Source organism: Populus euphratica, unplaced genomic scaffold (genome assembly GCF_000495115.2).
Source record: "Populus euphratica unplaced genomic scaffold, PopEup_1.0 scaffold289.1, whole genome shotgun sequence".
Classification (NCBI taxonomy): domain Eukaryota; kingdom Viridiplantae; phylum Streptophyta; class Magnoliopsida; order Malpighiales; family Salicaceae; genus Populus; species Populus euphratica.
In genome coordinates, this window is record NW_011500167.1 from 218,384 (window position 1) to 235,829 (window position 17,446).

A 17,446-nucleotide genomic window follows, 5' to 3' on the forward strand; every position below is an offset into this window, starting at 1 on the left:
GGCTTCAAATTGGCCTTGGAATATACAGGGAACGTGGATGGTTCTCTTCTTTCCATTGATCAGCACATCCCCTCCGAAATTCTCTTGGATTTTGACAGTTCCTTTCAATTCAACTTTGTAGCTAGCAAAGGTCTAACACCGGTTAGCTAAAGAATTTTTGCATATCTATGTTAGGGAACAAAGATTATACGTGCACACAAGTATGACATGACGATGCCAGGGTAGATTATAATTTTTGGTATTTAATTTAATTCTTATTGTGATGATAAAAATTAAAAAAGAAAAAACGAGTTTAGAGAATGAAATAAAAGAAAGAGAGAATAAAGGGAATAATGTGATTAACAACCAAAAAATAATAATAAGAGAATATGCAAAAAAAAAAAATTATTAGAAGGATCAAACAAAACTGAAAAATTAATAAAAGAGATATTACATATTAAAAAGAAAAAAAAATTAATTAATTACAAGCTCATGGTCAAAAAAGAAAATAATATATTTGCCTAACATTATTTCTTCTAATTAGTTTTTTTTTTTGTTTCGTAAGGGATCCCAAATAATATAAATAGGACACTTATAGATATTGAGGAAGAGAACTCTTGCAAAGAAAAACCTAAGCAAATAACAAAAGAAGATTAAAAAAAAATAAAAAAAATCCAAAACTCGCAAGCTGCCCAAAATTTCCAGTAGCACAGAAGCGACTTCCTAGCATCGTAACAGGAAAAGGAAAACATTATTTTGGTTTATTTTTGTGTTTTAAAAGAATTTTTTTAAAAAATTTAAATTTATTTATTTTTTAATATATTTTTAATTATTTTAATATTCTAATAAAAAAAATCTCTTAAATACACGGTAGTACAGGCCACGAACCACCTTGAAGCGTCTAGGAGGTTGCTAGATGTTCAAGGTGTCGTGTGGCCTCAACTACGGTTCTTTCATTATGCCATTCCTCCAACACTACTTTCTTTTCATGTTTTAGCTTCTCTGATCCAATTCCAACCTACTCTAATGATTCTAAAAGGTAAATCTTAATTCCATATATAATTTATTTATGGTTCGAACAATTTTTATGATTTATTTTGTTAAATTTTGAATTGCAAACCATGTTGACTATAAAAACTGACTACAATTTTTATGGTATTATGTTTTTAATAAATTCCATGTGTTCATGATTTTCTATCTTTTCATGTTTGATTATGATTGTTCATATTAATTGAGTTGGGTGGAATATTTATGGTTATTTATAATAGATATGCTTGGGCTAATAATTAATTTATAGTGGGTTCATGTAAATTATATAATTAAAAGAAAGAATTCAGAACCAACTCTTCTTAATTATTATTTCCAATGTTGTCCCTATAATAAAAAATTAAGGATTAGGCTTTAAGATCAAGCCGAAATCATACTAGGAATTTTTTTACCTATAATAAATATAAGTATTTAGTTTAGGTGAAATATTAGCATGTATGCATAATATGTATTTTTATCATAAAGTCAAACAATAATTAATGCAATTTCTTTTAGATAGGATGCTTTAAAATGATTTTTATATTTTATATAGTATAACCAGTTTTTTTATTCAAAATCTCTAAATATTATTTAGGGATTCTAATAATTATAAAACTAAATGAAGGCTTTTTTCATATATATACCTTTAACATAACTAGATTGTCGAGATATCCTATGATAAAGTTTAAATTGTCTAACCATTTTGTTTAATTAGCAAATTTGCTTTCTAAATTGACAAGAAGCTGTCTGAGATATTTGTGTTAACCATTTATGGTAGGTGGTGAAAAATGTATTTGTACCTGGACAAAATGGAAAAGTTATTTCTTTACCTACTTTAATAGAGATTTGAATGGAGACCATACTATACCCAGGTAAGTTTTGTATAACATAGATGAAGAATGGGGAACATATTGTACCTGAGTAGAGAAGAGAAGCTTCTGCTTAGTGTGGAGAATCCCACGAAGAAAATGTCATGATAGATGTTTCGTGGAGATCATTGTATGTATATTATTTCTTGGGGATTCTACCTATGATTTACTTTGGAGATCATTAAATGGTGACTATTTCATAGATATTTCACATGATCATTAATCATAAGGCTTTTCATGGAGATTGCTGCTTACAGAGATTATCATAGATATTTGTCATGAAAATCATTATTGATATTATCATGTTGCTTACCTATGAAGACTATTATGGAGATTCTTATGGAACGAAGATCTTCATGGAGATATACGATGGAGACTTTTCATGGTGAACATGCATAAATAATATTTCACGGAGAATACATAAAGACAACTTCTTGGAGAATAACATATGGTGATAAAAATTTATGCCTGTTTTTATTAAAAAAATTGTTTGGCATGATTAAACCTTTTGTTGTATTTGGACCAATATATTTGATCTATAAAGACATTTTGTAGGATTTGCACGTGGTCCAAATGCAATAGACTCATATTCGACCATTCAAAACCTCGAAACTTTTCTGAATTAGCAAGTCCTTAACAGTAGAAAAGGCCTCATTGTTTTATTAATTTAGCATGCACAAGAAGACATTTCGTGCATCAATGTTTAAAAGAAAGGTAAACTTGATTTGCAAATAATAGTCAAATCTTGATTTAATTTCCGAGGCAACTCCTTTATGAAATGGCAGTGAAAAATGAAAGAGGGAAGTTTTGGGTGAGGGGGGCTTTGATAAGTTTTGAAGGGAATTCATTGTGTTTTCCATGCCCTTAACATATTTTTGGTGGGTCTACTCAGGATACGTTAAATATTCATGTTGTGGTCTAATATGACCTCTTACCATTACGGATTTGGATGGTTCCCTTGAAAATTCAATGTGATTTGAGGTACTTTCCTACCTTGAGGAACATTATTTAATGGAATCAGAACAAAAATGGCGACCATTGTACTGTAAGGAGAAAAGTAGAGCTCAGACAAAAATGGCAGAGACCTATTGCTACCTTGAAGAACAGTTTGTTGATGACAACTTGCAAGTTGTGAACCCTTCTCTTTGGCCCTTTCTTATTCTTTGATTGCACATTTTCCATCCCTTTTCTCTCTCGTCAATTATTTTTGTTTGATTGTTCATGTCGATTAGTTTTTCTTGACTACTCTGCATCTCTAGTTCAATATTCAACAAATTAAAAGGTATGTATTTCCATTTAATATGCTTAATGATTTTATTTTTTTTTGTTTTTTTTTGTTTTAATTATTGTTTTTTTTGTTATGTTTTTTGTTTTGGTGTATTTTTTATAATGTAGATAAAGTCTTGAAATAAACATATTATTAAGGTAAGCATTTCATTCCTAAAGTCTATAGTTTTTTTTTTATATAATTTGTTCAATATATTTTATTGTTTGTATTGTGACACAATCAAAAGATTAATGTCTTTTATCAAGTGTAGGAGTGTCGAAGTAATAAATAACTCGAAAAGATAGGGGTCGAACCACAGGGAGGTTAATTATATAAATTATAGATAATAATAATACAACAACAATAATAGTAACAACAACAACAACAACAATAATAATAATAATAACAGTAGTAGTAGTAGTAGTAATAATAATAATAATAATAATAATAATAATAATAGAAAAAGAAGAAGAAGAAGTTGATGAGAACTTTTAGATGGAAGATTAACGTAAAGATTAAACAATGATAATAATAAATGTCAAGGTTAGGAGATCCATTAATGGTATGTCAAACAAATATAATATAAACTCTTATTACTCAAATGAAAACCACATATAGAGGAGGTTCCAATCACATTATAAATTGTTAACATGATTACATTTATTATCTTATTCGAATAATGCTAATACTTGTAAATATTGTCAGATATTCATGCTTATAACTTGTGTTAACAACAAATCAAGTTCCTTTCATAGCTCAGGTGTTGGTTATACCATACAGTATGGGTTATGAAAGTGCCAAGCATTTGTTTTACCAAGTGTTATACAATATAAATCTAGATTACTCATTTAACAAACAAAGTATTAAAGAGTGAACAAGATAACAAATATAAAATATGTTAGTATCAAATAGAAAATACAATTAGTTATTATTATTTTTTTATCAATTACTACCCTCTCCCCCCAATCAAAACGAGACATTGTCCTTAATGTTCTAAAGTAGAAAGATAGGGTACAAAAGACATCACCTGAAATAACGATCACTAACAAACCTGAAACACACTTAAACAAAAATAAAAAATAACAAAACACAATAATAAAACCAAAAGACATAAAAATTCACAAATAAAGACTTAAATCTAATCTAAGCTTTTTATGGCTTTCCTTAGATGACCAATTTATGCGACTCATGGAGGGATCAATTACAGGAATGAAAGATTGTAGTTGGTTAATCAATTGTTCAGCAGTAGCAGCAAAGATTATGATTTGTCATACAGAAGATGTTAGAAATTCTTCCACAGCATGATCAAGAAAAGACAACAACTTATCATAATAACCATTAACATTTAACAAACCTATGGGTTTATAGTGAATGTGCAATTGGGCCCAAGAGAAAATATGAAAGATCTCTTCTAATGTGCCTGGACTACCTGGTAAGGCAATGAAGGCATTAATATGGTTAAACATTGCATTCATTCGAGCAGACATTATGGAGAACTGTAGTTTCTCTCCAATTATTTTTCCAATGATGTCCCCTTATGGTAAAGCTTTAGGGACGACACCCAGAATTTGACTACCTTCTAAAAATACAACTATTGACACACCTCCCATTAACCCAAAACTGCCTCCCCCATACACTAAATGAATCTTTCTCTTAACTAGTACCTGACCAAGATGATTTGCTGATTCTAAAAACTCCTTTTCTTTCCCGGGACTAGATCCACCGAAAACACAAATATTTCTTATTTGATGACTTTAGAAACTTGTCATTTCTACACACTTCTATATTTGTTGAATGTATAGGTTGAATAGAAATGAAAGGAAGGAAGATGGGATTTTATAGATGAGAAATTAAAAAAAAAAAGAAGCAATCATACCACCTATGTGTAGGCTAGCTGGAGTCTCACTCTCTCTCTCTCTCTCTTTATTTATTTATTTATTTTTAAAAAAGCATATGTATGTACAGGTACTTGTGATTGTGGCTCACATCTTCCTTTGATTTTACATCCAAGAATAGCTTAAACATCCTTTATAGGTCGGGGATAGGCATTCCATCCAGTTTTCTTAAAAACTGGCAAACATGATCTTTTTAGTCAGATTCCCAAGACTATACCAAGCATGTTCTTTATGAAAATGAGTTCATAATTTATGAATTGCACGATGCTTATCTCAACTATGATGAGACTTAAGAGTTAATAGAAGATTATCTAAAGACTCTTTATGTTTTGAAATAAATCCCACCTTTTGACAATTTTCACAGGTTTTACAGAATGCATGTGATTTCTTAAATATAGTGGGCCAGCAAAATCCACTTTGTAAGATTTCTACAATCCTTTTTTTTTACTAGAAATGATCCTCATGTGCCTTAGAGTGACAAAATTTAATGACATTACTTACCTCATTGTCGAGAATGCATCCTTGAAATATTTGATTAGGACAATAATTGAATAAATAAGGGTCATCCTAATAAAATTTTTGCACGTTGCTCAAAAATTTTCTTTTATCTTTGATACTCTAGTGAGCTGGCAAAAATCCTGAAGCAAGAAAATTGATATTTTTAGCAAACCAAGGCATTGAACTAAGAGAAAGTAAAGATTCAACAAGAAAGTAATCATTGATTGGTGTGATGTCAGATGTTAAATCTATTGCCAATTTTGACAAATGATCCGTGACAACATTTCTAGTGTCGTTTTCATCCTTGATCTCTTCCTGTTTGAAAGTCTCAAATATTTCACAATCGTGATTAACTTTTCTTTGTTTGGTCATGGCATGAGGAAATGGAAGTACTGGTGGGGAATCAGTATTTTCCTTGCAATATTCAGATTTAACCCTTTCCTTACCCTTAGAGATTGACTCATCATCTTTCTGACAAGGTTCAAGAGTGGATTTTTCAATAACCTTACCACTGTGAAGAGTGATGATTGATTTGACTTGATCCATGTGTTGACTTCGAGAACTACTTGCATTTGTATTGTATTGCCCTTTGGGATTTTGCAGTGGTTGAGATGGAAACTTAACTTTCTCTTGAAAACTGAGAGCAGATGTGAATTTTGCAAGACTGTCTTTAAAACCTGTTATGCTTTGAGCAAGTTAAGTGTTGATTGTCTCTTGCTTTTCAATAAATACATACAAAGTTTTCTCAAAATTTCTTGTAGGAGGTGGAGCATAAGGAGGTGTATATCCATGAGAATTTTAAAAATTATGGTGTGCTTGAAACTATGGTTGTGAAGTTTGTGCATTGTCACTCTTCCAATTGAAATTTGGGTGATTTCTCTAACTAGGGTTGTCTGTTTAGGCCTTTGAAAACTGATTAAAGCATGAGCTTATTCATGGAGACATTTTTTAAAAGAAGGCAAGGTTGGATAATCATTGGTTGAGTGTTCATTTGTTTCACAAATTTGACACGCAATGTCTTGAGTAGATTTTAATTGACCACTCATTTTTAATTCTAGTGCCTTGACTGTTCTAGCTAAAAATACAAACTTGGCTTGGAGGTCATGATCTTTCCTAAGGTTGTACATACCTCACTAGACATATGAGATTGAGTTTTACTCGGTGCCTCATACATGCCTGTAGTGTCCTAATTTTAAGCATTTTCAGCTAGCAAGTCTAGGTACTCTATTGCTTCATTAGGGTCTTTATCTTCAAAGGTTTCATTGCACATTAATTCAATCATTTGTCTATCTTTAGGTATTAAGCCTTCATAAAAATATGAAACCAATCTCCATATCTCAAAACTATGATGAGGGCAAGTATTAAACAAGTCTCGATACCTATCCCAACATTGATAAAATATTTCTACTGGTTTTGAGTGAAAGTGGTGATTTGTCTTTTGAAAGAGTTTGTTCTGTGAGATTGGAAAAACTTCTTTAAAAACTGTTGTTGCATTTCATCTCAAGCATGAATAGATCCTGGTCTGAAATTTTGTAGCCATATTTTAGCTTTATCTTTTAATGAAAAAGAAAAAAGCTTTAATCTGATGGTGTTCATACTAAATTTAAGTCATTATAGGTGTTACAGACCTCCTTAAATTCCCTTAAATGTAGGTATAAATTTTCTAAATCTAAGCCATGAAAAGAAGGTAAAAGTTGAATAATGTCTGGCTTAAAATTAAAATGAGATGTATCAGAAGGAAAAACTATACATGATGGTGCACTTGTTCTTGTGGGATTCATGTGGTCTCTAAGTGTTCTAACACGGTTATTCTCATTATTCTTATTATGAAGTGATTGATTATCTTCTTCAGCCATATTTTCTGAAAATGATGAGGATACCCTACAAAGTCTACCACTTGATGTACGTGACCACACTCTCATGCACGTGTAGGAATAAAAAGAAGAAGAAAGCAAAAGAAGGAGGAAGAAAACAAAATAAAAAGAAACAAAAGAAAAGAAACAAAGTTATATACAAGAAAAGTGAAAAGAGAAAATAAAATAAATACTATAATTTATACAAGAACTTACCTCCCCGGCAACGGCGCCAAAAACTTGACACGACTAAAAGATTGATGTCTTCTCCCAAGTGCAGGAGTGTCGAAGTTGTACGTGACCACACTTTCATGCACGTATAGGAATAGAATAAAAGGAAGAAGAAAACAAAAGAAGAAGAAACAAGAGAAAAGAAACAAAGTTATATATAAGAAAAGTGAAAAGAGAAAATAAAATAAATACTATAATTTGTACAAGAACTTAGCTCCCCGACAACGACGCCAAAAACTTGACACGACCAAAAGATTAATGTCTTCTCCCAAGTGCAGGAGTGTCAAAGTAATAAATAACCCGACAAGACCAGAGTCGAACCACAAAGAGGTTAATTGTATAAATTATAGATAATAATAATACAACAACAACAATAACAACAACAATAGTAACAATAATAATAATAGTAGTAGTAGTAATAGAAGAAGAAGAAGAAGAAGAAGAAGAAGTTGATGAGAACTTTGAGATGAAAGATTAACGTAAGGATTAAACAATGATAACAATAAATGTCAAGGTTAGAGGATCCACTAATGGTATGTCAAACAAGTATAATATAAACACTTATTACTCAAATGGAAACCACACACAGAAGAGGTTCCAATTAGATTATAAATTGTTAACATGATTACATTAGTTATCTTATTCGAATAATACTAATACTTGTAAATATTGTCAGACATTCATGCTTGTAACTTGTGTTAACAACAAATTAAGTTCCTTTAATAGCTCAGGTGTCGATTATACCATACAGTATGGGCTATGAAAGTGCCAAGCATTTGTTGTACCAAGTGTTATACAATATAAATCTAGATTAGTCATTTAACAAGCAAAGTATTAAAGAGTGAACAAGATAACAAATATAAAACATGTTAGTATCAAATATTAAAGTCCATGTTGAGTTTACACTATATTTATTCTTACACCATTAGTGTAACCTTTTCACCTTGACATAATAAACTTAACTAAACATAATGAAAGAAAGAAAAATAAATAAACAAAATAAGAACATAAATAAGATAAAAGTTAACTAAGTAAAGGAAAGGAAATTAAAGGCATAAACAAGATATTAATGAAAGCACAACATAAACATTACAAAAAATACAAAGAGAGAAAACAAGAACATGATCTTGATCTGGAGACCAAGATGCCTAAATGCATGCAAATGCCTCCTTTTATAGGCCAAAATTGAGAACTATTGATTTGATGACTAATTGATGAGTGGGTGACTAACTCTTGACTTGGTGACAATCCTTATCTTCTCTTGTCTGCCCAAAATATCATTGATAATATCAAAATTCAAAACCATTTGTCTCAGCTTTTTAGGGAAAAAATTGAGGTTATTTGGATTTCTAGAACTCCAGATATGGGCCAAATACTAAACAGTGCTCGGGCTGGAGGACAGATTTGGACTTCTTTGTTGTTGCTATAATTTGGACTTACAAATAGCCTTTTTAAATCTTGGGCTCCATACGAAAGTTGTAGGCCTATGTCTTACCTTTCCATCCATATAAAGTAGACCTAAATCCGAGATCTACAGCTCCAGATATGACCCAATTACTGAACAGTGTTCCAGTTTGGACTGCACCGATATCTCTTTTCTAAGTTTGGCCGTCTCTTTGTCCTTTCAATTTCAGTTCTTATCAATCAATCATTTCATTTATGTGACAGGCTTGCATTTAAAATGAACATTTATCATAAATTAAAGGTATCTTATATTATTAAATATATTATTATAAAACATGATTTAGTTAAGGAGTTATTGATACTTCAAGTGCAAGATGATAATATAAAACCTTGATAAAAATGCACTTTTAAGTACTAATCATATTGTCATAGTAATTGAACACTTTGTTGAATTTTAGTTGTTATTATTGAATTTACCTTGTAATTAGTAATTGAATATATAAGATTAAATTTAATTATTTTATCTCAGTTTTACTATATTATTGCATGATATGTGTTTAATTATTTCCATTAATTTTAATTGTTATTTGTATAGATGTTAGGTTATGTATAAGATTTTTTAATAATCAAATCTAATTATGTAATTATTCATATAAAATTGTGTTGAGACATAGAATGAAATCAATAGCTCGTCGCTCACATATGGTAACAACTAGTTCTTCTAGCAGTGAGGATGACATGTCCTTAGGTGCCGATCAAGAAGACGCATTTGTGCTGACTCGCAATGTTGCCTCTTCCAGTGTGGTATCACAGCGCAAAAGCAATGTACCTTTACAGCGAAATCAATTCTCCTATAAGTACGAGGCACATTGAAAGGATGACCTTTCAATGTAAGTTTGTTTGGGTTTTAGTTTTTTTTAATTATAACATAATTTATGAACAACTAATCAATATTTCATTAATTTAATTTATTTTCAGGTTAAAAAACATTGAGTCGTCCGAGTAATATCATTAGCGTTTAAATCATCGATGCAGATTCCATTATTTCAATGGAGTCAGGTTTCTAGACATCCTGAATGGAGATCTTATATTGATGCATGGTTTTAAAGATTTCAGGTTGGTATTAATTTCTAATTTCTAGCTTATTTTTAATAAATTTTTATTTTTATTTTAAATAAATTATTTATAAATGACACGATGAAAATATTGATGTCTTTTCCCAAGTGCAGGAGTGTCGAAGTAATAAATAATCTGGCAAGACCGGGGTCGAACCACATGGAGATTAATTGTACAAATTATAAATAACAATAATACAACAACAACAATAATAACAACAACAACAACAATAATAGTAATAATAATAATAATAATAATAATAAAGAAAAAGAAGAAGAAGAAGAAGAAGATGAGAACTTTGAGATGAAATATTAGCATAAAGATTTAACAACGATAACAATAAATGTCAAGGTTAAAGGATCCACTAATGGTATGTCAAACAAGTATAGTATAAACTTTTATTAGTCAATTGGAAACCACACACAAAGGAGGTTCCAATCAGATTATAGATTGTTAACGTGATTACATTAGTCATCTTATTTGATTAATGCTAATACTTGTAAATCTCGTCAAGGATTCATGATTATAACTTATGTTAACAACAAATCAAGTTCCTTTCATAGCTTAGGTGTCGGTTATACCATACAATATGGGCTATGAAAGTGCCAAGCATTTGTTGTACCAAGTGTTATACAACATAAATCAAGATTAATCATTTAACAAGCAAAGTATTAAAGAGTGAACAAGATAACAAATACAAAACATGTTAGTATCAAACATTAAAGTCCATATTAAGTTTACACTATACTTATTCTTACATTATTAGTGTAACCTTTTCACCTTGACATAATAAACTTAGCTAGACATAATGAAAGAAAGAAAAATAAATAAACAAAATAAGAACATAAATAAGATAAAAGTTAACTAAGTAAATGAAAGGAAATGAAAGGCATAAACTTGATATTAATGAAAACAAAGCATACACATTACACAAAATACAAAGAGAGAAAGCAAGAGTATTATCTTGATCTGGAAACCAAGATGCCTAAATGCATGGAAAATGCCTCCTTTTATAGGCCAAAATTAGGAACTATTGATTTGATGATTAATTGATGAGTGGGTGACCAACTCTTGACTTGGTGACAATCCTTCTCTTCTCTTGTCTGCCCAAAATGTTATTGATAACGTCAAAATTGCCACGAAAGTTGTAGGAAATTGTCTCAGCTTTCTTGTGCAAAAAAATTCAGCTCATTTGGACTTTTAGAACTCCAGATATGGCCAAAATACGAAACAGTGCTTGGGCTGGAGGACAGATTCGGGCTTCTTTGTTGTTGCTACAATTTGGACTTGAAAATGGCCTTTTTAGATCTTGGGCTCCATATAAAAGTTGTAGGCCTATGTCTTACCTTTCCATCCATATAAAGTAGACCTAAATCGGAGATCTATAGCTCCAGATATGACCCAATTACCGAACAGTGTTCCGGTTTGGATTGCACCGACATCTCTTTTCTAAGTTTACCCATCTCTTTATTCTTTCAATTTCAGTTCTTAAATTCATCAATCAATCCTTTCATTTATGTGACAGGCCTGCATTTAAAATGAATATTTACCACAAATTAAAGGTATCTTATATTATTAGATATATTATTATAAACATGCTTTAGTTAAGGAGTTATTGATACTTCAAGTGCAAAATGATGATATAAAACCTTGATAAAAATGCACTTTTAAGTACTAATCAATACACAACACAAATTCGAGTGGGACAGTGCGATTGATAATTTTGTGAGGAGGGTGTGAGAAAATCACACGACAACTTGGTAACATCGAAAATAATATAATATTTTTTTTTAAAAATTATGTTTTAAAATATAATTTGTCACTATGGAAGTAAGTTGCATGATTTTTGGTATGAATCACAAAAAAAACCAAAAAATACGTGAGAGATAACGATCTACAAGGTTGGAATAACATGGTGGTTTGGAGGGATTTCAAACCGCCATACATCCTGGGGGATATATGGCTGCAATATATTGAGCACATGACGTCTGAGTAGTTCACACGAACCATGAATTTACCAACAACCGAAACCTACAAATTCATGGTTCAGTGACCACGCATATCAGCGGCTCCATTTCGTTTGCTGCACATGTGAAATGGATGGTAAGACTAATTTAAATGAAATATATCATTAATTAATTTGTTGTTACTTAATTGTTTTTTTCTTATAGGCTACATCTTTTGGACATGAGCCAAGTTGAATGGAGCTGTTTGTAGAGATGCACATGTGTAGTGAAGATCGCCAAAAAGGGGTGCAACAGTTCGTTAACAACCACGCTCAACACTTCGTGGTATGTTTAATCAATCATTTTATTTTGTAAGTTATTATTTTCTTGAGTTAAATATGATGATTTCTTTTTTAATTTTCAGGAGACCTATAATAGATGTTGAGGGAGAGATATGGGGATGGTCCTTCGACCTATCCAGATTTCAATTTTGATTTGGGGATGGAGGTATGGATCGTTTGGTGGACCCAATAAAAATTAGGTGTATAGGCACTCCAACACTACGACTGAGAACTTGCAGGCAACCTATAGTGTCTCAATTGTTGGGAGCTCTCAGTCTTGAGCACTCAATCTAAGGAGTTTGTGGCCTTATAGCAACACACAACTCATCTTACAAAAAATACAAGGAGCTTTCGGGGAATTATGAACAACTCCTCCAAATGGTCATGAACATTATATCACAGATGGGTGATCTATGTGCGCCTTTTTTTTTGGTCGTTTGGTACTGGGAACAACCATCCTCCTCCTCCTCCAGCTCTGCCATTATTCTAGTTTAATTTTTTTTGAAAACATATTAAATTTGTATTGAATATTTGGATGAATATTATTTAACTTTATTTTTATATTTTTTTATGTTTAATACAATTTTATTTGCATAATTGGTTTTTTATACTATTAATTTATATTATTTTATACTATTTATTCTAAATAATATTGTTTTTTAAAACACCATCGATAGATTTCCAAACAAAAGTTTTCCATCGGTATTTTACAAAGAATTGAAAAATATTTACTGGAAATGCCACAATCATCGACGTCTCTACAGATGGAAACAATCCATCGGTATTTTACAGAGTGTTGAAAAATATTTACTGGAAATGCCACAATCACCAACGTCTTTACAGACAAAAACAGTTCGTCAGTATTTTACTGAGAGTTGAAAAATATTTACTGGAAATGCCACAATCACCGACTCTTATACAGACAAATACGGTCCATTAGTATTTTACCGAGAGTTGGAAAATATTTATTGCATATGCTATGATCACCGATGGAATATTGCTAGCGGGAATTTTTTTTACTGACAGAATTAGAGATAGAATGTGGAATTACCGACGAACACTATGCCAACGAACTATTTCCATCGGGGATTTAGTCGGTAAAAAATTTACTGACGAATTGGCAGTCTTACATCAACAAAACTGTTAAATGTTGTAGTGTTAAAGGATCAATACATAAAACCCAATGTTTAACATATATTAATTATAAAAATATGTGATTACTTATGATATTTGGAATCTGCGAGACATGTTGCTCATAGTGCATGTATCTAGGTGGAAGAACTTACTCGAAATCTGGAGTAATGACTTTGAATATGATACTCATGTAACAAATCAAATATTCCTCATCTGTAATCATAGGATGCATCTCTATAAATATCTCATTCCTCTGTGTATCACAATGTGATACATAAGCTCCATAACGGCTTAACCAATCATAATCAACATTTTTACCCTGAAGATGTAAGGCGTGCAAAGCATAACACGCATCGATATCAACTGGATTGTGTTGTTTGTAGCTAAACTATCACATTACCTAATCTAGAAAATATAGTTGGACCATCTCAAAAAAATGTAGCAGGACACCTAATGTCCATATGTCCATCTAGTCAGTGCAAATAGCCAAAGCAACTACTAATCTTTAAGTTTTATGTAAGGCATCCACATGACCTATAGAATATAAGTTTTTTAAATATTAAACAATAATAATTCAGTGAAGTTAAGTTTTTTATTTAACAAATGGTTTAAAAAAATACCTGGATAAAATGCTGCCTATCTAGCTCGCTCCGATAAAATGCCAACACATGTGTTGGATTATTTGCAAATACTCTACCAACACACCACATAGCATTACAAATATGTCAATTTAATTGTATTTTTTAAAATTTATAATTAGACAATATAAATACATATAATTGCAAAATTACTTTGCAATACTTGTATCCTAGTGGAAGTTTAAGTGTAAACCTTATAGTCTAGACAGTTATGGACGATAATCTAGGCATCTAGGGCCGACTCAAATGAAGAAGCTCACTGAACCATAATTGTTATTAAATAAAAATGGGTTATTTTTTTCGTGTTAACTTTAAGATGTATGATACCCCATTTCAATTTAGAATGAGGGAGTGTTGATTAGTACTTAAAAGTGCATTCTCATTAAGGTTTTATATCATCATATTGCTCCCAAAGTATCATTAAATTCCCCAACTAAAGCATGTTTTATAATAACAAGTCAGATAATATAAGATATCTTTAATTTATGGTAAATGCTTATTTTGAATGGAGGTATATCTCACAATTCAAATGATTGATTGATGTGATTAACTGTTGAAAGTGAAGAGATAAAAAGAGGACTAAGCTTAGAGAAGAGATGATGATTCAATTCAAATTGGAAAACCATTCTGTTATAGGATTATAACTGGAGTTGTAGACCTTGGATTTAGGTCTAGTTTATTGTGATGGAAAGCTCAGACATAGGCCTAAAACATTCATGAAGAGTCCAAGATTCAAATCTGCTGGTTTCAAGTTCAAATCTTAGCAATAAAAGAAATGTCTGAATCTGTCCTACAGCCTAAGCAATATGTGGTGTCTAGTTTATATCTCGAGTTCTAGAAGTAAAAATAAGCTCTGATTCTTTTTTCTAATTGTTGAAAAGCTAAGATAATTATCCACAACTTTCATGAAGATCTATTTAACTCTTTGTTAAATTATATATATTATTTATAATTTATATAGTTCATCTCCCTATGGTTCAACTCCGGTCTTGCTGAATTATTTATTACTTCGACACTCCTGCACTTGGGATAATTTATCAACTCTTTGATCATGTCAAGTTTTTGGCGCCGTTGCCAGGGAGGTAAATTTCTATACAAATTATAATATTTATTTTATTTTCTCTTTTTACTTTTCTTATATCTAACTTTTCTAGTATCTAACTTTTGTTTCCTTTTCTTTTGTTTTCTTCTTCCTTTTACTCTCCTTTTGCACTTGTTTGGGAGTTTGGAAACGCACATTAAGTGGTAGACTTTCTAAGAAATCCTCATCATTTTCAGAAAACATGGCTAGAAAGGATAATCAGTCACTTTATAATGAGAATAATGAGAATTATCATGTTAGAACACTTAGAGACCACGTGAATCCAACAAGAACAAGTGCACCAACATGTATAGTTTTTCCTCCTGATGTGATTAGTACTTAAAAGTGCATTTTTATCATGGTTTTATATCATCATTTTGCACTTGAAGTATCAATAACTCCTTAACTAAAGCATGTTTTATAATAATATATCTAATAATATAAGATACCTTTAATTTATGGTAAATATTCATTTTAAATGTAGGCCTATCACATAAATAAAAATATTGATTGATGACTTTAAAAACTTAAATTGCAAAGGAAAATATTGAGTTTTATGCAGGCCAATGTGATTATTATTGTTTAATCCTTACATTAATTTTCCATCTCCAAGTTCTCATCATCTTCTTCTTCTTCTCTTTCTTTATTATTATTATTACTACTACCACCACTATTATTATTATTATTATTATTATTATTAGTACTACTACTACTACTATTATTATTGCTACTACTACTACTACTACTACTACTACTACTACTACTACTACTACTACTACTACTACTACTACTACTACTACTACTACTACTACTACTACTACTACTACTACTACTACTACTACTACTATTATTATTATTATTATTATTATTATTATTATTATTATAGTTGTTGTTGTTATTGTTATTGTTGTTGTTATTATTGCTATTATTGTTGCTTATAATTGTTGTCTATAATTTGTACAATTAACCTCCCTGTGGTTCGACCCCGGTCTTGCCGGGTTATCTATTACTTCGACACTCCTGCACTTGGGAGAAGACATCAACCTTTTAGTCGTGTCAAGTTTTTGGCGCCGTTGCCAGGGAGGTAAGTTCTTGTATAAATTATAGTATTTATTTTATTTTCTCTTTTCACTTTTCTTATATATAAATTTGTCTCTTTTATTTTGTTTCTCCTTATTTTGTTTTCTTCCTTCTTCTTTTGTTTTCTTCTTCCTTTTATTTTATTCCTACACGTGCATGAGAGTGTGGTCACGTACATCAAGTGGTAGACTTTGTAGGATATCCTCATCATTTTCAGAAAATATGGCTGAAGAAGATAATCAATCACTTCATAATGAAAATAATGAGAATAACCGTGCTAGAACACTTAGAGACCACATGAATCCCACAAGAACAAGTGCACCATCATGCATAGTTTTTCCTCCCGATGCATCTCATTTTAATTTTAAACCAGGCATTATTCAACTTTTACCTTCATTTCATGGCTTGGAATTGGAAAATCCATACTTGCATTTAAGAGAATTTGAGGAGGTCTGCAACACATATAATAATTTAAATTGTAGCATGAACACCATCAGATTAAAGCTTTTTCCTTTTTCATTAAAAGATAAAGCTAAAACATGGCTACAAAATTTAAGACCAGGATCCATTCGTGCTTGGGATGAAATGCAACAACAATTTTTAAAGAAGTTTTTCCCATCTCATAGAACAAACTCTTTCAAGAGACAAATCACCACTTTCACTCAAAAACCAGGAGAAACATTTTACAAATGTTGGGATAGGTATCGAGACTTGCTTAGTACTTGCCCCCATCATGGTTTTGAAACATGGAGATTGGTTTCACATTTCTATGAAGGGTTAACACCTAAAGATAGGCAAATGGTTGAATTGATGTGCAATGGAACTTTTGAAGATAAAGACCCTGATGAAGCAATGGAGTACTTAGACTTGTTAGCTGAAAATGCTCAAAATTGGGACACTACGGGTACTTATGAGGCACCAAGTAAAACTCAACCTCATACATGGTGACTTAAGTCGGTTCTTTCAGTTTCCCATAATAACTGATATCTGTGTATAGATCTATGCAATTCTTTGAATCTCTCTTCCAATTCTCATTTGAAAATGGACACTAATCTTGAAAAATTGAAAAAGTATTTTCCCGCTCTGCC